General features: G+C 37.3%; 1 protein-coding gene across 16 annotated transcripts in view; it reads right to left on the bottom strand.

Moving 5' to 3' along the window:
- Nucleotides 1-21,232, bottom strand: part of ERC1 (ELKS/RAB6-interacting/CAST family member 1) — a 560,596-nt gene that overhangs the window by 495,264 nt on the left and 44,100 nt on the right. The window lies entirely within an intron of this gene.

Here is a 21,232-nt window from a genome sequence, read left to right as displayed (position 1 = left end):
ATGGAGAGATGGTGTATGAATGGGAGGGAGGGAAGAGCAGAGGAAGGAGGAAAGGATGGAAAGAGGAAGACAAACTGAAGGTATACAAGGATTTTCAACAGGCAGTAAGTTTATACTTTACAAAGCCACGCACTAATCTTCATTTCAAAAAGTGATGAGGGGCGCTTGGGTGGCTCAGTCAGTTAAGCATCTGACTCTTGGTTTCGGCTCAAGTCATGATTCAGGGTCCTGGGACTGGGCCCCACATCAGGCTCCATGCTCAGCAAGGAGTCTGCTTGAGATTCTCTTTCTCCCTCTCCTCTCTCTCCCTCTACCCCTCCCCTCCCATGGTCGCTCTCTCTCTCAAATAAATCTTTAAAAAAAAGAAAGTGGTGAGGAAGGGGTGCCTGGGTGGCTTAGTCAGTTGAGCATCCACCCCTTGGATGCTCCAGCTCAGGTCATGATTTAGTGGTCATGAGATCAAGCCCCACGTCGGGCTCAGGGCTGAGCGTGGAGCCTGCCTGAGATTCTCTCTCTCTCTCTCTGCCCTAGCCCCACCCTCTAAAAAAAATTTAAATTTAAATTTAAAAAATGGTGAGGAAAAATCACAGAGGCTAGCAAGTTCAGGGAATCCTGACATTAGCTCCAAGATTAAGAAAAAAATACACAGAGGTGATTAATAATGTCCTTCAGAAGAATATAAAAACAGCATCATGGCTATCTCACAAAATTAACTTGGCTAGAGAGATCTGTACCAAAATGAAGCATCTATTTAAAGCATGACGAAAAGCTAAAGAATCAAAACTACCTTAACTGTTGCAGAATCAAGTCGATGGCACTGATTATGAATTCAGTTTTTATTAAATAAATAATACCCATCAATACTCTTTCCATGTTTGTGCAGAATGTCAGTTATCCATACAGAGAACATGCTGTTTTAGAACTGAACAAATGATACAGTTATTCCTTCAGATTCTGACTTCCTATGTTTTCACAACACTGTCAAACTGTTTATACCACCCTATATAATAGCTTAAGGGTAAGCTTCTTACCCTTCTTAAGGGTAAGCTTCTCTTCCCGGGTTTCTAGACACGCAAATAAATACAGCTTATCAATTCTGTGAACTATTCAAAAAAAGGAACTATTTAAGTAGAAAAATATAAACTAAAGAGCACTGATCCTAAACCCACAAAAGTTGCCATATTTTATTCCTTGTACTCAAAAATGTGAAATAAGATACCTACTGCCTATTATAACCCAAAAGGGAATATTAATTCATAATGAGTATTTCTCCACACACCATTAACATTTGCTAATTCTAAGTTATGGAAACATGGGTTTATGTTTATCATTTTTTAAGTTTTCTGGATATATAGAGAGAAAAATAAATCTAAGTCTAATGTTCTAGGTTTCTAGCCCGACGGACCAGCAGCATAAGCATCACCTGGGAAACTGTTGGTACAAATTCTTGGGCCCCACCCCAGGCCTACTCAATCAGAAGCTGTGAGGGCAGGGCCCAATAATCTGTGCTTTAACAAACCCTCCCCATGTATTCTGATGTACCCTCAAGTTTGAGGACCATCTGACTAGATTAAAAAATCTTAACCATTCATCAAGAACAGAAAACAAGAGAAGCAGGTTGAGACAGAGATAATGAGGGTAGAGTATCGGTGCTTTACCAATTCACCTTCTTTGACCTTCCTGACAGACCCCTACCTGGCCACTCTTCCTTATTTCTAATTCTACCCAGATAATATTCATTTAGCACTCATGAATGTATGCTTCTTAGTCTATTTACATTGTACTTTTTTTTAAATCTCTAAATTCTCAGCCCAAAATATACATTACAATTCGATTACCTAAGAGAATGTTTTTGGTTTTTGTTTTTTTTAAGATTTTATTTATTTGACAGAGACACAGCGAGAGAGGGAACACAAGCAGGGGGAGTGGGAGAGGGAGAAGCAGGCTTCCCGCCGAGCAGGGAGCCCGATGCGAGGCTCAATCCCAGGACCCTGGGATCATGACCTGAGCCAAAGGCAGATGCTTAACAACTGAGCCACCCAGGCACCCCAAGAGAATGTTTTTAAAATACTGATGCCCAAATAGCCAAACTGTGGAAAAGAGCCAAGATGTCCATCGACAGATGAATGGATAAAGAAGATGTGGTATATATACACAATGGATTATGAAGCCATCAAAAGGAATGAGATCTTGCCATTTGCAATGACGTGGATGGAACTGGAGGGTGTTATGGTGAGTGAAATAAGTCAATCAGAGAAAGACATGTATCGGGCACCTGGGTGGCTCAGATGGTTAGGCGACTGCCTTCGTTCGGCTCAGGTTATGATCCTGGAGTCCCAGGATCGAGTCCTGCATCAGGCTCCCTGCTCGGCAGGGAGTCTGCTTCTCCCTCTGACCCTCCCCACTCTCATGCTCTATCTCATTCTCTCTCTCAAATAAATAAATAAAATCTTTTTAAAAAAAAAGAAAGAAAGACACGTATCATATGACCTCACTGATATGAGGAATCCTTAATCTCAGGAAACAAACTGAGTGTTGCTGGAGTGGTGGGGGGTGGGAGGGATGGGGTGGCTGGGTGATAGACATTGGGGAGGGTATGTGCTACGGTGAGCGCTGTGAATTGTGCAAGACTGTTGAACCACAGATCTGTACTTCTGAAACAAATAATGCAACATATGTTAAGAAAAAAGAAAAAGAAGAAGATAGCAGGAGGGGAAGAATGAAGGGGAGTAAGTCCGAGGGGGAGACGAAACATGAGAGACGATGGACTCTGAAAAACAAACTGAGGGCTCTAGAGGGGAGGAGGGTAGGGGGATGGGTTAGCCTGGTGATGGGTATTAAAGAGGGCACATTCTGCGTGGAACACTGGGTGTTATGCACAAACAATGAATCATGGAACACTACATCAAAAACTAATGATGTAATATATGGTGATTAACATAATAAAAAAATTTTTTAAAAAAGAAATGCAAAAAATAAACACAATTGATTTTACAAAAAAATAAATAAATAAATAAAATACTGATGCCCAGCTCCTACCCCAAACCAATTAAATCACATTTTCTGGGGATGGGGACTGGCCAAAAGTATCTTGAAAGCAGCACCCCAGACAACTGTAGTGTGCAACCAGAGCTGAAACCCACTCGGTCTAAATGATAGTTGTCTCCATTTGATATATTTCCAAGTATGATAAGACTACTTATATCAGAATCAGCAGGCAGATATTCAAAATTATAGTCAAGATAATTTTAAGTGATAACATACATATATGAAACTTTAAATAGCTATGTATTTTCTTTTACAGTTTTTTGTTAATTGCAAGTGATATGTTTTCCAGGTGTGTCAGTAACGATTTCCTAATAGGATTCCATTTTTTAAAAGTGAGTCAATTTTTTTAAAAAAATTAAGAATAGTACAAGAAATGAAGCAAACATTGTGAAGACGTGTAAGCAAACAAAAAAGTCTGGCTAACTTTGACCAAGGTGTTTATTAAAAATACAGATTTTGAGCCCTACCCCAGCAGTCCTAAACCATGAAGGCTAGAAGCAGCAACCAGCGCCCATAAATGTAAAGGTGATTCTTATTCACTAAAGCTTGAGAAATGCTCTAATAGAGGTTGTTCGGCCTTTTGCCACCGGGCACAGAACAAGTTTGGATGTAAAAGGGAGCCCTCTCATTCCATTCATTTCACTACCATCAAGTCCTGGTCTCTCAGAAGGGTGAGCCCCAGCTACACCTGCCCGGTGAGGAGGAAGTACAGTTTCTACAACCAGACTTAGATCCCATCCTGACTTCCCAGTCCATCCCCTTTTTACAAGACCCCAGAAGACAGAGCTCATTCTGACTTTACTCCCTTCCTTTCACCCTTCTCATCTTCCTTACAAGAGCCCCATGCCCTGAGTATTCCCACTCCGACACAACCACCTCTTGTTCCACACTCATTCACCTTTCCAGCTACCCTGTGAAGCTAATTCTTTTAAAATATCACAAAATACCAGCGAAGTTAATCATCCCCAGGTTATATCTGTACTCTCAATTCCCAACGATAAACATTCTCTGTATCCATTTAGATTGAAAATTGTTTTTAAATGTTCGTAGATCATGCCATGTTTATAAACCACCTCACTAGGCAGAGAACTGAAAAACAGCTTTCAGTTCAAGTACCAATTCTTATCCATTAGTAGTAACCAGAGGTTCTCAACCTTAACCGAACATTGGAATTATCCAGGGAGCTTTTAAAAATCTCCACATGGAGGCCAGGCTCCAGCCCCAATTAAATCAGAATCTCTGGAGGCAGGGATGAGACTAGGCATTTTTTTTTTCTTCAAGCTCCTCAAGTCATGCCAACATGCAACCAAGATTGAGAATCACTGAACTAGGTTCAGCTAAAAAGATTAACCAAGATACATTTACGTGGCTATCTGCCATGGGTGGGCCATACTTTTGCCATTACTACACTAGATTCACTTAGCCAAATACAGGAGACTTTTGAGAGAACAGTGACTTCTGAGGACAGAAATTCCAAATTCCAATACTAATGAGGGTAATATGCAAGTATTTGTTTATAGTTTTTTGTCAAGAAATACTCTATATTTGTTTACTCTGACCTAGCAAGTGTTTTTAAAGTCAAACACACCTCCAAATATGAATAGAATTTTTATAGAATTAAACTAGCTCAGAGTTAGACTTATAATTTTCCTCAGTGCCAATGATGATATCATTTATATCCATCAATGGACAAGAGAGATACTGAGCAGGAAAGTTAAAATTAACAGATACTAGTGCCCATTTGTACCACAAAGCATATTCAAATACACCATACATCACAATTTCAATTGTTCTTGGAGTCTCTCTGATATAAATCCCTTTCAAGATTATATTTACTATACTCAGTAAAATTAAATCTATTCAGTATTTTGTACAGACTGCCATCTAATACACCATAAATCTCTGAGTATGTGAAATTCAGGTTTAAAAACCCATTTTTTAATAAATATGCCACCAAAAAATATTTACTATGTATCAAGTAAAAAGTGATATTCTAAAAAAAGTAATAAAATTCACTTCACTCTTCTTTTCCACTTTACTCTTGGTAGGACAAAGAAATAATGTTTAATTTTAGGAAGCTACAATTTTTCTCATAAATGGACACCTGGCAAAGAGAGTCACAATTGTATCCACTTCCTGCCATAAATGCCAGCAGCAAGTACATCCAATTTCAAGTTCCTCTGAAGCCAATGAGTGGGCAGAAGACAATCACAGCCAAAATGGAGAACACATGGTATTCATTCTTTGAAAAAAATCAGCAGTGGATTACAACCAGGAGGGGAAGCCATCTGTCCTAAGAAAAAGAGGTGGCAGGAGCTGTCAAGGACTGTAACATGCCACCTTAACCTGGGCACAGTCAAGTTTTAGGTTTTAATTCCAGCTAACTCTTTTAACATTTTTTCAAACTTATCAGTGTCAAATTATGAATGGAATGGATAAGAGGAAGAAAAACCACCAACACATCTTCCAACACTGTGATTCTTATCTCACTACCAGTAAGAGCAACAACATAATAGGCAGAAACGCCACACATGCAAAAATTCAGAAACAAGTCACAACACTTGGACAAATTCAATTCCCTCTATAGAAAGCACGGCAGTTTTATCTGCATTACATTTCCAGCCTATGCATTTACCTAAAAATTAAAAAAAAAAAAAAGCAACTTCCCAAATATGAAGGTAAAGTGAACTACAAGTCAAAAATCATCCTTTACCACTGCCCCAACCTCCAACCACCCCAATCACTCCCAATGCCTGCAGAACACTGTAATGCTACATTTTTGAGGTCAGTCGAATAAATAATGTGAGCAAAGCATCCTTTTTAGCGACATTTATGTGAAATTTCAGCTAAAACACACACACACACACACACAGCACAGAAATTAATAGTTTAAAATAAACATAATGGGGGCGCCTGGGTGGCTCAGTCGTTAAGCATCTGCCTTCAGCTCAGGTCATGATCCCAGGGTCCTGGGATCGAGCCCCATGTCAGGCTCCCTGTTCAGGGGGCAGCCTGCTTCTCCCTCTGCCTCTGCAGTTCCTCCTGCTTGAGCACGTGCATGCGGGGGCTTTCTCTCTCTCTCAAATAAAATCTTTAAAAAATAAAATAAACATAATGAATAAATATAAGCATTCTGTGTTGCCTATTTTCAAGAAATCTCCACTGTGCGGGGCGCCTGGGTGGCTCAGTTGGTTAAGTGGCTGCCTTCAGCTCAGGTCATGATCCCAGGGTCCTGGGATCGAGCCCCGCATTGGGCTCCCTGCTCGCCAGAGAGCCTGCTTCTCCCTCTCCCTCTGTCTGCCGCTCTGCCTACTTGTGCTCTCTATCTCTGTTAAATAAATAAATAAAAATCATAAAAAAAAAAGAAAGAAAAATCTCCACTGTGCTGTGGAGGTTAAGTCTCCTTCATACAAAGGCACATAGTTTAAATTATTTGCGGAAAGTTTTGGGTCCAACTAACCAGCCAGGAACTCCTTGCCACAGAAAGAAAATAGAGCAGTAAAAAAATTATTTCCAGCAATATTACATTCCTTTTGGGAAAGCACTCTATAATTCCATGGGTGAGTCATTGTAGAAATGAAAATGTTAAATAATGGATATGACTGTAACTGAAAATTCTGAGGCCTAATTACCCTACTCAAAGTTCCTGGTAACTCCTTCAGGAATATTAAGGCTACACTGGTAGTGATTAGTTATCCAAATGAAACTTATTATCCATTGTGACCCACTTTCCAGAAAACCTCTACAGATCCCTGCTACTGTTTCCCTTCTCAGAGCAGACTGTAAGGTACATTACATACTTCAAAAAATGTTATACAATATTATTTGTATTTATGAAATATTTGACTTATTCAATTAACATCTACTGCAGTGCATATCTATTATGTCAGGTAGGCTTGTCCATAATTTTACACTTTTATTATTACACGTGTAATATCTCCTTTAATTTCATTTACTATCACAACAACCATAAAAGCATCTTTTCCAGTTGACAACTGATGAAACTTACATGAACGCTCTCTGCTCTTTATATATAAGCATTGATTTTATGCTGCCTACCTTGGAAAGAACACCAATAGTCAAGTATTTCTCATTCCCAGAAGTGCTAACTTGGTTATATGAATCAGTCTTGAATTAGGGCATTATAATCAAGGTGAAGAGACTACTAGAGAACTGCATTAGAATAACAGACAAAATGAAAATCAGATCATTCTAGAAGAAGGAACCTCTACAGACCATCTTGTCCAACTCTCTGGGTTTTACAGATGAAAAACCTGGGTCCAAAAAGATTGAACAATGTGCCCATGGTCTCACACACCTAGTTACTGATTAGCAAGGCCAGGACCAAAACGAGAATGCAAGTCTCCCTTTTTAAAATTCAGTATCCACTACACCAGTGATTCTCAAGCTCATCAGACCCAAAACCACCCCTCCCCTTTTTATAACAAGTATTTTCTAATGTGCCCTTTACTATTCTGAAATGAAGTTTATAGATAAGCCCACTCTCACATACAATCAAAAAACTAATGTAATGCTCTATGGAAAAAAGGATTTTATAATAAAATGTGTTAATATGTAAATGCTAAATATGCGTGTGTATGCGTAAATGTTGTGGCACGGCTACACCCAGACACATGCACTCCCAAGTAGGAGCTGAATAAGTGGTTGCATCCAACAAGACAATGCTGTTGTTAAAGCGATTTTCCAGTCAGAAAAACTCTAGGTAAGGTTCCAAACAAAACACAATCTTCCATCAACTTACACAGTACTCCCACTGCTAGAAAATTCAGCATATATTGAAGCCATTCAAAAATGCTAATGTATTTATGTACATTTATGTAGTTAGGATCTTATAAACAGGTATTGCATCTACACAAATTTCTGGCAAGACATTTGAAAATCACAGAATGTGGAAGAGCTTTTAAATATGCAGGGCCATCCTAAGCATTGCAGGATATCTAGCAACCCTAAACCCTCTCTAACCTTAATCCAAAAAACACCTTTGGCCTCCAAGCTATTCTAGCAGCCAATGTTAGCACAACTTTCCAATAAATGAGAACCAATACACCTCATCTCAAAAACTAGTATCTATCATCAGAAATACTAAGAGAAAATCAGGAATTTTTCTACCATCATTTAAATAGATTTTCTTTTATCTGCTTTATCTATTGAAAACGCTCTGTACCATGGGTAACAGGCTTCCATAGAGAAACAAGAAATAAAACCCCAGGAAATCACAGGAAAGACTGGAAACACTCATTAAAGCACGCTTCTCTCCTAAGAACCTGGCACCTATTCTAAGGTTCTATGCCCATGAAGAAGAGCCATGTGGCAAGAATAAGTTACTAATTGTTCAGGTTATCAAATCTATGAAAGATAATCAAAATTAAGAATGTTTTCTGAATATATTCTTCCAACTTCTCAGATTTTCAATACTATACAACAGTCTTTTCACTTTGTTCCCAGTAAGTTTATATAATGCAAACACACAGGATGCAACTGTGTAAAAAAATATTTTTAGAGGCGCCTGGGTGGTTCAGTCAGTTAAGCATCTGCCTTCAGCTCAAGTCATGATCCCAGGGTCCTGGGTTCAAGCGTCGCATCGGGAGTCCCTGCTCAGTGGGGAGCCTGCTTCTCCCTCGCCCTCCACCTCTCCCTCTGCTTGTGTTCTCTGTTTCAAATAAATAAATAAAATCTTTAAAAATGTATTTTTTAATACAATGCTTAGACAAATATTTATATGTAAACAATTAATCAAAGCAGTTTTGCTTTCATTTTAATACTTTCATTGGTCTGAGATAGACCAATGACAGCAATGACACTGGTGTACACTGGTGTACAAAGAAAAAAAATACATAGATGCCTGTCCAAAATTCTTTACTCCAGATAATCTGTAACATACCATTATTTATAATTTTTGACAATGAAAACACCTGAATTACAGACAGACATCTCCTCCTAGATTTCACAAAATGTGTAATAAAAAGTCAGTACAGGGACGCCTGGTGGCTCAGTTGGTTAAGCGTCTGACTTCAGCTCAGGTCATAATCTCGGGGTCCTGGAATTGAGCCCCTTGTTGGGCTCTGTGCTCAGTGAAGAGTCGGCTTGTCCCTTTCCCTCTGCCCCTCCCCTTGCTCGTGCTCTCTAATAAATAAATAAAATCTAAAAAAAAAAACTCAATATAAACAATGAAAAAATATTTCCTTCAGTTATGCTTTTAAGATACTATGAAAATGAAAAACAAAGTTCCTTCATCACAAAATTTTACAGCATGAAGGAAAACTTACAAGTTATCTTGTCCAAATCCCTGCTTCAGGGCCAAAAAAAAAAAAAAATGTATTGTGTAATAAAACACTGACAACCTCTCTTCAGATCTTATGCTAGCAGTATCAAAAATAAAAATACGTAATTTTTTTTTTACCATGAAGAGAATTTAAAAACCAAATCAAAATAAACATACATAATTAATAGGCCTTTAACACAATGTAACTTCAGCAGAAGGCAGCACAATCATGGGCTCACCATTCTAAATTAATCCCTATTTTAAGCTTAATGAGATGGAGGGGGACAGATATCGTACTCCTCAAGTACAAACTAGGTAATAAAAAGTTACATTAAAAAAAAAAGAGAGGGGTACCTGGGTGGCTCAGTTGGTTAAGCCTCAGACTCTTGGTTTTTGGCTCAGGTCATGATCTCATGGTCTTGAGACTGAAGCACACAGTTCCAGGCTTGGTGCTGAGTGGGAGCCTGCTTGGGATTCTCTCTCTCTCTGCCCCCCACCCCTGGTCCCACCCTCTCCCCCATGCTTGCGCACGTGCACGCACACACTCTCTCTCTCTCTCTAAAAAAAAAAAGAGAGAGAGAGAGAGAGAGAGAGAGAGAGAGAGACAAAGAAACGGACTCTTAACTCTAGAGAACAAACTGATGATTACCAGAGAGGAGGTGTGCGTGGGGGGACGGGTGAACTAGGTGAAGGGGATACAGAGTACACTTCTTCTGATGAGCACTGAGTAATGTGGAACTCTTGGATTACTATATTGTACATCTGAAACTGAGGTAACATTGCATGGGGGTTTTTTGGGGTTTTTTTTTTTTTAAAGATTTTATTTATTAGAAAGAGAATGAGATAGAGAGAGAGAGAGAGAGAGAGCATGAGAGTGGGGAGGGTCAGAGGGAGAAGCAGACTCACTGCTGAGCAGGGAGCCCGATGCGGGACTCGATCCCGGGACTCCAGGATCATGACCTGAGCCGAAGACAGTTGTCCAACCAACTGAGCCACTCAGGCACCCAACACTGCATGTTAAATACACTGGAATTAAAATTTTTTTAAATATTTAACTAAAAAATAGTTACATAAAATTTTCCATGAGAATGGCTTAATATGCATTGCCTGCCAATATTTTTAGGCTTTAAAACTGAGCTGACAGAACGCCTGGGTGGCTCAGTTGTTAAGCGTGTGCTTTTGGTTCAGGTCATGATCCCAGGGTCCTGCATCGGGCTCCCTGCTCCGCAGGAAGCCTGCTTCTCCCTCTCCCACTCCCACTCCCCCTGCTTGTGTTTCCTCACTGTCTCTCTCTCTGTCAAATAAATAAAATCTTTAAAAAAATAAAATAAAACTGAGCTCTCTCAGAATTTTACAATGCTTTCTAATGTTAAGCAATGATAATAGATTCCTAATGTCAAGAAATTCGAGATGATTTGCTCTCTTCTTTTTCAAGGCAATGAATTATAATGTTCAAGCACTGCTAACAAGATAATTTTGGGGACTTGTCTATGGTTTTGCCATAGCTTGCCAGTCCTGGATTGCAATTCTCTGCTATTCCCAAACAAACCCATCTCTCGCTGGTTTAAAAAAAAGGATAATTTTTAAAGCATACAGTGATTCTTAAAGAATTTAGGTCCTCCTTCTTTTGGGGCTATGGATATGGTTATATTAAACAGCTTCCAGAGAGTGGGAGAACAAAATTAAGTATTAGTGTGAACACCATTCCAACCAAAAATAGATCAATATAGCCTTTCCCTTTTTTAATTTCTTCACAGTAAAAACTGGGTAACTGATGAGACAAAAAGGAATCCCTACCACAAAACATTCAATAAGGAGAATATTTACTAGTTATCCAACTGTAACTACTGGCTATTTAAGAGCCTCCCAAGGAAACTCAAAGGGCAGAAATATATGCTATCAACAAACAAGAAAAAAAGCACTGGTTCTTTTGGCCTTTTTCACCTTGTTGCTCTTGCTTTCACTGATGCTTCTTCTAAGGGTTACTACATATTTCTAAAATCTACTATCTTCATATCCATATTACCCTACAAAATAAGACAATGTTCGAAAAATCCAAGAGCAAATGTATGTATTCTTTGCACTTATCCTCTAAATCATTAAATTACTTCAATTTTAATGTTAATTCAGGAGTCTAAAAACTCAAAACAAGTTGCCACCTTGTAGTCTTCACATTGCTTTCAGCTTTATTTCTACTTAGGGCAGTTCAGAAAAATATAATGATAAAAAGAAGGTACTCAATATTTGTTAAATCAAAAATAATAAATACTAAACATTAAAACTAGCAATTAATAACAGATGAACACTTTCATAGCTTGTCAGGAAAAGGGTGACCTCTTTAATCAGTTATTATCTGAGAATGCACAACGAAAAAACATTATCAAGGATCTCAAAGCAGAATTTTTTATTCAATATGCATGGATGAACTCACTCCAAAATTTTGAATAACTACTTTTCAGGTGCCTGGGTGGCTCAGTTAGTTGAGCAACCAGCTCTGGATTTCAGTTCCGGTTATGATCTCAGGGTCATGAGACTGAGCTCTGCCTCGGGCTCCGTGCTCACCCCAGGCTCCGCTTGAGATTCTCCCTCTACTGCTGCCCCTCTCCCCACTAGTGCTGTTTATAAATAAATAAATAAATAAATAAATAAATAAATAAATAAATAAATAAATAAAATCTTTTTTAAAAAAAGAAAAGAAGTACTTTTTTGGCTTTCTAGAACAGTGAAGCTTTCTCCTTTTATTTAATATTGCGTGGGCTAAATTTTGGCCTATTAGGTTTTAGCCAGTCTTTTCCCATTATTCATTATCATTGAAGAAACAGTGTACCTTCCTAAACCATAGCAAAGAAGCAAAAGCCTTGCTGATGTCAAAGACTATAACATCTTATTACAACACTGAACAGATAGGAGAAGAGGAACATTATTAGCTAAAGAATAATCTAGTTAAGACCCTTAGTGGCAACCTCTTATCAGAGTCAAAAGATCCTAAGGCCTTGGGACGGTTAGTTCCTTTGCCTGGAATATCTTTACCCCAGTCACATCATCAGGTCTCTCTTTGCTCAAGTTAACATCTTCAAAGAGGCATAAAACACTTGCTGCATGTTGAAATACAATGGTTACCTCAATGAACAACATCTTAATTTAATAGACTGAACTGATAACCTACGATTTATTCAGTCTCATATAGGACAATTTTTCTCAAAAATTAACAAAACAAACATCACTTCAAAGACAATAATGGACAATATTTCTTGCCAGTGATAAAATTTGAAGTTTCAAGCAAAAATTAGAATTTTGGAAAACCTGTATCTCCCATCTGGTGAGCTTGACAGCCGACCAAAACTTAAAAAGACTTTTCTAATGAGATACGAATATTAATGAATGCAAATTTTTAAATTCGTGTAATGAAATACGGCAACGTTTGGAAGATCTGCATAATTCAATGAACCTATACTTTCCTTTTTTTTTTTTAAAGATTTTATTTATTTATTTGACAGAGAGAGAGAGATAGCGAGAGCAGGAACACAAGCAGGGGGAGTGGGAGAGGGAGAAGCAGGCTCCCCGCTGAGCAGGGAGCCCGATGTGGGGCTCGGTCCCAGAACCCTGGGATCATGACCTAAACCGAAGGCAACCGCTTAACCGACTGAGCCACCCAGGCGCCCCGAACCTATACTTTCCAAATGACCACTCCACAATGTTACAAATGTTGGAGAAAGCATACGTATTCATGTACATCCTCTACATGTACAAGATCTGCTCAAAGTACAAGACAGACCGATTCATTTTAACATAACAAATTAGGGAAAACTCATTGATGAGAGTTTGGATTCCACACTGCAACTACCACTTGCTGATGAAAATGTTCTAACTCGATTATGGTTATGGCTGCATACCTCAGCAAATTTACTAAAAAAAAAAGTCACTGAACTGCACGTACACTTAAAATCAGTGAGTTTTATGGCATATAAAACATACTTCAATGAAGTGTCAAAAAATAAGTTTTGGTGTGGTTTCAAAATATATCCATGATTATCTAAAAAGGATTTAAAAAAAAAAAAGATTTTATTTATTTATTTAGAGAGAGAGAGAGAGTGCACATGAGAGCAGGGTGGAAGGGCAGAGAGAGAGAGAATCTCAAGCAGACTCCCTGCTGAGCATGGAGCCTGACGCGAGGCTTGATCTCACGACCCTGAGATCATGACCTGAACTGAAATCAAGAGTCAGGTGCTCAACCGACTGAGCCATCCAGGTGCCCCCTAAAAAGGCTTTTAAAGCACTTCTGCTTTTTCCAACCACATATTTACGTGAGGCCTGATTTTCTTCAAATACTTCAACCAAAACAAAAAAATGCAATAAACCATTGAAAGCAGCAGTTATGACAATCAGCTGTCTTCTATTAAGCCAGACGTGAGACCTACAAAACTATTTTCCATTAAAAATGTTATTTTTGTTAACATTTAATGTGTTTATTATTTTTAAATATGTTAATAAATTGTTTTAAATTTCTATCTTAGGGGCGCCTGGGTGGCTGAGTCGGTTAAGTGTCTGCCTTCAGCTCAGGTCATGGTCCCAGTGTCCTGGGATTGAGCCCCGCATCAGGCTCCCTGCTCAGCCTGCTTCTCCCTCTCCCACTCCCCCTGCTTGTGTTCCCTCTCTTGCTGTGTCTCTCTGCCAAATAAATAAAATCCTTAAAAAGATAAAATAAATAAAATAAAATAAATTTCTATTTTAGTCTCTAATATAGCAAATATCAAAAGCTACTTGCGGCTCAATAATTTCTACAAGTGTACAACATCCTGAGGCCAAAAAATTTGAGAATTGCTGCTAATGGGGACCATACAAGTGCCTTAGAGCTCATCCAAGACTGGAAGAGTTATCCCAGGGTGATTTCAAAGTGCAATAGGTCTCTGCATATCACAAACTGAAAGTACAAAAGCCACCAGCTGCTGTTAAAGAATGGTACAGTGTGCACATCAAAGTTGAACTATTTCTCACCTTCTCAGCCCACAAGGTCTCCACAGATTAAATTAAGCGAGACAGGTATCATTTCAACCCCCATATTCCCCACCAATTGTCAAAACGTAACAGAACTTACCATGAGCCTATTAGGTAGGAAAGACTGCCAAACAAAGAGAAAGGAGGTAGTTTCAATAAGCATTATTACTAATAGTAAGAAAAAATTAAAAGAAGAGATCTTTGTTAAAAACTTCCCAACTCCAGGAGGAAAAATATTTTCAGAGATACATATGGCAACACAGAAAAAGGAAAATACAGTTCAAAAAAGCATTTGTAATCTTGTCCATAGGGAAGAACAGAACATTTCCAATACGGAGTTAATCACTTCCTCAGTGAAAGCACATTTTCTGCAATATTTCTGTTTTTGACAAATTCACTCCAAATTCATCATGCAAAGGTACATGATCTTCAATGAACTTGCTAACTAAAATAAAGACATCTATTATCGAAGTTCGTTTATCACCAGAACACAAACCATTATTATCCTTTTCTAATGAATAGTGACTTTGAGGAATTGAGAGACTCTCTCAAGCTGTCTGCCTTCAAAGAAATATACCACAACAAAGAAGACAAACACAAAAACAGCTCGGTGAGAAAATACATATAAAAGATGTACCATTTAATGGTTTCTCCCTCCCTCTCCACTCCTTACTCCCATAAGCGGAGACACGTAGTAACTAGAGCAGTAAATTTTCCAACATTAACAAGCATACATATAACAACATCTATGTACATGTACCAAGGTCACAGTCATTAGTCCCTTATTTGTAAATGCTTATGCTTTATAGTTCCACTTTCTAATCTCTATCCACTTTCCATCAATGGCCAAAACACTTCCCCTATTTCAATACCATGGTTCATCACAGTCTTCTCTCTTGCCATCATTGTCTATATCCAAATATTTCTTTGAAAATATATCACGATTGTGCACCTTCCTCTCCATTCCTATTACCCACATTAATCCAGGCCTTCTGCAACGAAGTCAATTGCTTTCCCGGCCTTCCTTGCTTCAATCCATTCTGCTGACAGCAATAAAAGCTGCTCCTAAGTAGTATTTTTTTGTTAATGTCATTCATTTCCTTGCTCAAGAAATCCCTAGGGCAACTTCCTATTAACTTTCTTCAAATTCTTCTTCAAATAAATCCCAGATTAAGAAAAAATTATATACTTTTAAAGGATGAATTGAATTATATCTCAATAAAGCTGTCAAGAAGGAAGAGAGGGAGGAAGCAAGGGACGGGAGGATACAAGGGGGTGGGAGGATGGGGAGGACGACTCCCCAAATGGTTCTACACAAAGTACCACTTTACTCCCCACCACTTCCGACATTCTGAAAAGCTGGAAGACTTAGAACACCCACACCCGTTGTCAGAGGCATTCTGGCCTCCCCATAACAAACTCTAGTGATGGTCAAGCATGACTTTCTGAGACTGACTCTTCTATCAAATAGATATACCTTTATTAGAAAATGGCAGTATCTTCCCTCATGGAGCCAAATCCATAATCCTATTATCTGCACTCATTTTTCTAATGTTGGCCTTCCCCACCCAACCCCACCAAAAAAAGAGAGAAAAAACTTCCTTCTATATAGCTGCCCATTAAATACAGAGTATAACTAAAATGTCACAAGTTTCTTCTTTAGTTCCCTCAACCATGTCTTATAAAGCATGCTTTCTAGAGGCCCCCACCCTGGGCAAATAGGGCACCCATAACATGATGTCAAGTTCTACAAGCAATATGATTTTAAAAAGTGAAATGGAACTTTGTCCTCCCTTAATTAACTAAAAACTAAGTTCATTCTCTGGTTTCCTCTGTGCAACAAAATAAAAAGTGGGTTTCCCAACTCATATTTAAGCTACTATCTGCAAAGTTGCTATAAATTAACAAATCCCTAAAAAGTATTGTCACGGAGATGAAATCACACACTAGACTGCACTGTGAAATCCAAGAAGGGGGAGTGGAGGGAAGAAGCTGCAATATTCTGGCAAATTCTTAGTTCCTCACAAATAAGCCCTGTCAGATACTTGCACATTTTTTATTAGATTCAATGAATCATTTTTCATAGCACTCCACTATATTCCAGGTAAAGCAAACTTACCAACTCTGCAAGCAGCCAATTTCTCATACCCACCTACATTACCTTTGTATGTGACAAGATCCAAAGGATAGGTAGCTTAAATTTGTAGAAGCCAAACGTGAACAAATTTTGCTTCTCAAAATGATTGTTAACTCCCCAAAAGGAACATACCTATTTTACATCTGATTTAATATTTTAGGGCATTCTGCATAGTTCCTTTAACACATCTCATTTCTGAAACACCTAAAAAGATCACATCTATCTAGAAAATGCTTTCTCATTCATAATTCCTGTCTAGGTTAAAACAGAATTATCAAAAAGTTAAATAGTCCAAGACATAGATTCCAGATTTTAAGATCAACTTAAATGACAGTGAAACAATTAGGAACCTCATGAAAAAGCTTATTTAAATTCAAATAATAATAGCTTTCACCATGTGACAAATGAAGGTACAACCTAAAACTGTAAAAATATTAATAGCCACCAATGTGCTAACAGAACAAATGACAAAACAAAGATTTATATAGGGTAAGTTTATCTTTTTGTATTTCTGAACTTGGAAATTCTCTTGATCCCTAAACAAATAAAATAAAAAGCCGAAAATCAAAATCCTGAATAAAATCAGACTCCAAAAACAAACAGTACATAAAACAAACTCACTCACCACACTGTAATACTGAATAGAATGTACTCTGACCAAACAAAATCCCAATGAAAGTGTTTTAAAACAATTATTTTTTAAAATTAAACTTCAACTAAGCTCAACATATAGAAATATTACAAGGCATAATATCAAAAAAAATAAGTATGACAATAACTTGTTAAATGTTGGTTAGAATAAAACAAAACAAAATATCCAAAGCCTTAGCTTTGCAATTCAACCAAGCTCATAGCTGGACTTTTATTCTTCAGCAAACATAAACTAAAAACCTTCCTCGTTCTCAATTTAAGAAAAAGAAAAGGTCTTTCCTGTTAACACATGTATTGTTCCATATCTCCAACCACCAGTATTTGAAAGTTCAGTAACTACAAAAGGAGTGTGAGACGTAAAAACAGCTGGGTATTTATTTTAGAAACAATTTTCTAAAAGGACTTTGTAATAATGAACCATACACATTAGGCAATTCTAAGCAAATGTGTTTTTACATTTGATAGGATTCTAGAACAAACCTCTGTGGCCCAATCAGATCAAACATTTAGAATGCATCTAAATCCCCAGTCTCAAACTGGAATGGGGAAATTTGTTTAATTACTGTAAATCCTATTAAACCAATCTTCTTTGTAAAGTGGAAAATGTCTGACCTCTGAGGGCTCTGAAGGGTATAATGAATGCAGAGTTTAATTAGGGCCCACTGTTGGCTCACTATAATCTATTAATTAGCATTCTCAGTTCTCTGCAGTGTCTCACTTTACTTTAAAATTGCACCCTTTGCTTTTTGGACCAAAGTTATACAATTTTAGGATTGCGTGGTAATTATAGTGGGTGCAGGAAGAATATATTCCTGCCAGCATTGCTGCTTAATTAGGGCAAGGGGTGGAATCTAGTAAGGCTGTGTTCACCCTCCTTCAGTGCATATGGTTTTTTTGGCATCATAGTCCTGTGGACTGTTTCACTTCCACTGGACTGAAGTGCTGAGTCCCCACTACACTCTTTGCAGAAGAGTCAAACACTTTGCTTTTGAATGTAGTTTAATAACTACAAAGGATACTGTCATTGCTTTTTATCCACACAGCTTTCAAAGAATAGGCATAATTAGCTGCCTCAATTATTCGAAAATAAAGACATATACCAGTAATTTTCTTCCTTGTTAAAATGGGCATTTCCAAGTTGCTTGATGATAAAAAACATCTTGGTGAAAGGCACATTTTTAGTATCATCAGAAAGGTATACTGGAGGCTAGATAATTCAATGATAAATCTAGTAATCTGAATTCAACTTCTACCAAAATCCACTTTAAATTATATATACACTTATATTGATACACATTACATTTATACACACACATACTGTCAATATACTCTTGAAAGGTAGGAACTTTAAAGGGAATTGTTTATTCATGTGTAATTTTTACACAATATTTATAACAAGAAGTTACAGCTCAACCACTTTTCAGGTAAACGTAAGTAAACTGATTTTTATTAATAAAGTATTTGAGATTGAATAATATTCAAGTATGATATACTATGATGCCTAACTGTCTAAATACATACAAAGTACCTCATATTTGAGCACGGAAACACTATCAGTACATACTCCAAATTTATCAATCTGATTTTTACAAACTAAAAAACCTAATATCTACCCTTGAAATACAGATACCGTTTTTAAGACCTATGCTACATTGGTACCTTCCTATAAGATTAAATAAAGCAAACTCCTTTTTTCTCTCTTGATATTTACAATTCAACACCAAATTATAAAAACTTTCAGAATGTATCTGCTATTATTTCATATTTAGGAATGCTAAACTTTTGGTGTTGTACTTACCTTCTGAGAACATAAACGTGAACTGAAGAAAACCTATTCCCCCCTCCTACTGTCATATGTCATTTAAATATTTTATCTTGTACATCAGTGATTCTCAAGGTGAGGAGATATCAAAATCACCAGGATGTTTTTTAAATAAATATATCTAAGATTTTAAACACTTTTTTCTCTACACACATTCCTTCTACTAAGGGTCACTGACAAAGTTAATGATCATTATGTGCAGGAAGGAGCCTGTCACTACCCTGAAGTGTAGTAGGCCGATAAAAGGTTGAGAAGCCCTTAGCCAATGGTCCCTTGTTTATTTTCCCTTCTGTCACAACTGAGCTCAAAGGTGACAAGAGAATAATCATGAATTCCCTATGGCAAATGAGCAACACATTGGCTTAAGAATTAGATGTACTACATTCTAAAGATCCCAAAATTGGTTTATCTCAGAACTACCAGAGAAGGTTGTTTAAAATATAGGCTCCTGGACTCCATCTCCAGAGATATTTATGAAGCAAAAGGCCTGGAAATCTATATTTTAAATAAATAAATGTATCAGAATAAACATTTAGGAACCTTGTCCTTACTTTTAAGATCTAACACTGCGGTCTATTTCAATTCTTCTCCTTCTTTTCACATTTTTGTTTTTAAAGTCTTGAAGACTCAAACTCAAGAAACTTCCTAAGGAATACTTTTTAAAGGACATTTCCTCTTTTTTAAAAAGAGGCTGGGTCTCTAAGAGACTTAAAATTTAAGTATACTAATAAAACATCCAGATTTTGTATAATGACAAATTACATTTAATCACTGGTTAAAAACTAAATGCAAAGTAGTTTGAGGTTATAATATACCTAAGAAAAGAAAATTATCATAATTTCTAATTATTTTGAAATCTCTGATTCAAATGAATTCAAGGTTTAGTTTTTTGGGTTTTTTTTTTTTAAGATTTATTTGAGAGAGACAGAGGAGGGGCAGAGAGAAAGGCAGAAAGAATCTTAAGCAGACTCTGCACTGAGTGGAGCCTGATGCGGGACTATCTCACAACCCTTGGATCACCTGAGCTGAAACCAAGAGTCGGATGCTTAACCGACTGAGCCACCCAGAGGTGCCCCAATGTTTAGTTTTTAATTCACATTGTACTATCAAATAAATTTGAAGATTTTTAACTCTGTGATGTTAAATTAACTAGTACAGACACAATAGTATATAGGCATTAAAATAATGATTCAGACACATAGGGCTTTAATATACAGCAGATGTGTTGGCTAAAAAAGGTCACAATGTAACACCTATAATATTCCATTTGTATAAATTTTATGTGTGTATGCACAGAGATGTTCATTATGGAGAAGCAACAAAATGTTAACAATGGAATAGCAAAGATTTCAGAGATGGGAGGATTTGGGATAAATTTTGATTTCGTATCTATCTTCTTCAGTATTATTTTTATGATCAGAGAAAAGAAGCTATTTTTATTACTGAAAAAGTAAGTCTGTGGCTTTAACATACAAAACAATATAACTAGCAATCTTCTTCAAATAACCAAAAGAGTAGATAGGAATGTCTGAACTGAGTATTAGTAATAGAATGGTAAAACAATCAAAAGAAATCTTAGATTTACTTCATCAAAGACAGATTACTTCTAATTCCTTCTTTCTTAGCATCATTCAAGAACGCTGAAGAAATCCAAATAAGTTTATTACTTTCTTCATAATTTTTATTAACCTAACCCCAAAACAAAGTATAACATCAACAATAAGATGGCTACTTTAAAATTCTCCTTTAAGAGTAACAGAATTTATTAAGGTGGCAAATAATTCAAACACACATTTAAGAAAAGTTCTAAAAGTCCAAAAAAAAAGTATGATTAAGATTTTAATTGCTGAGGGTGCCTGGGTGGCTCAGTCATTAAGCGTCGCTCAGGTTATGATCCCGGGGTCCTGGGATAGAGCCCCGCATCGGGCTCCCTGCTCAGCGGGAAGCCTGCTTCTCCCTCTCCCACTCCCCCTGCTTGTGTTCCCTCTCTCGTTGTCTCTCTGTCAAATAAATAAATAAAATCTTAAAAAAAAAAAAAAGATTTTAATTGCTGGAAGCGTGAATATGATTTGTTCACATCTTTGGAGTCATATGTCACTCAGCAATGTGACATGACAGTGGCCAAAACATCAACTATAACCTGGAAGAGTAGGAAAAAAAAAAATGTTTCATATATCTAATAGGATAGCATTTAGCTCTCGAACTGCAAAGCCCTAATTTTAATGCCTAGTTATCTCATTTATTTTCTAGAAGCAACCAACCACACCAAATTGCCTTTCTTCCACCTTATACCTGA

Source organism: Zalophus californianus, chromosome 9 (genome assembly GCF_009762305.2).
Source record: "Zalophus californianus isolate mZalCal1 chromosome 9, mZalCal1.pri.v2, whole genome shotgun sequence".
In the NCBI taxonomy this organism is placed as follows: Eukaryota; Metazoa; Chordata; class Mammalia; order Carnivora; family Otariidae; genus Zalophus; species Zalophus californianus.
This window is presented reverse-complemented; position numbering and strand designations above follow the sequence as displayed.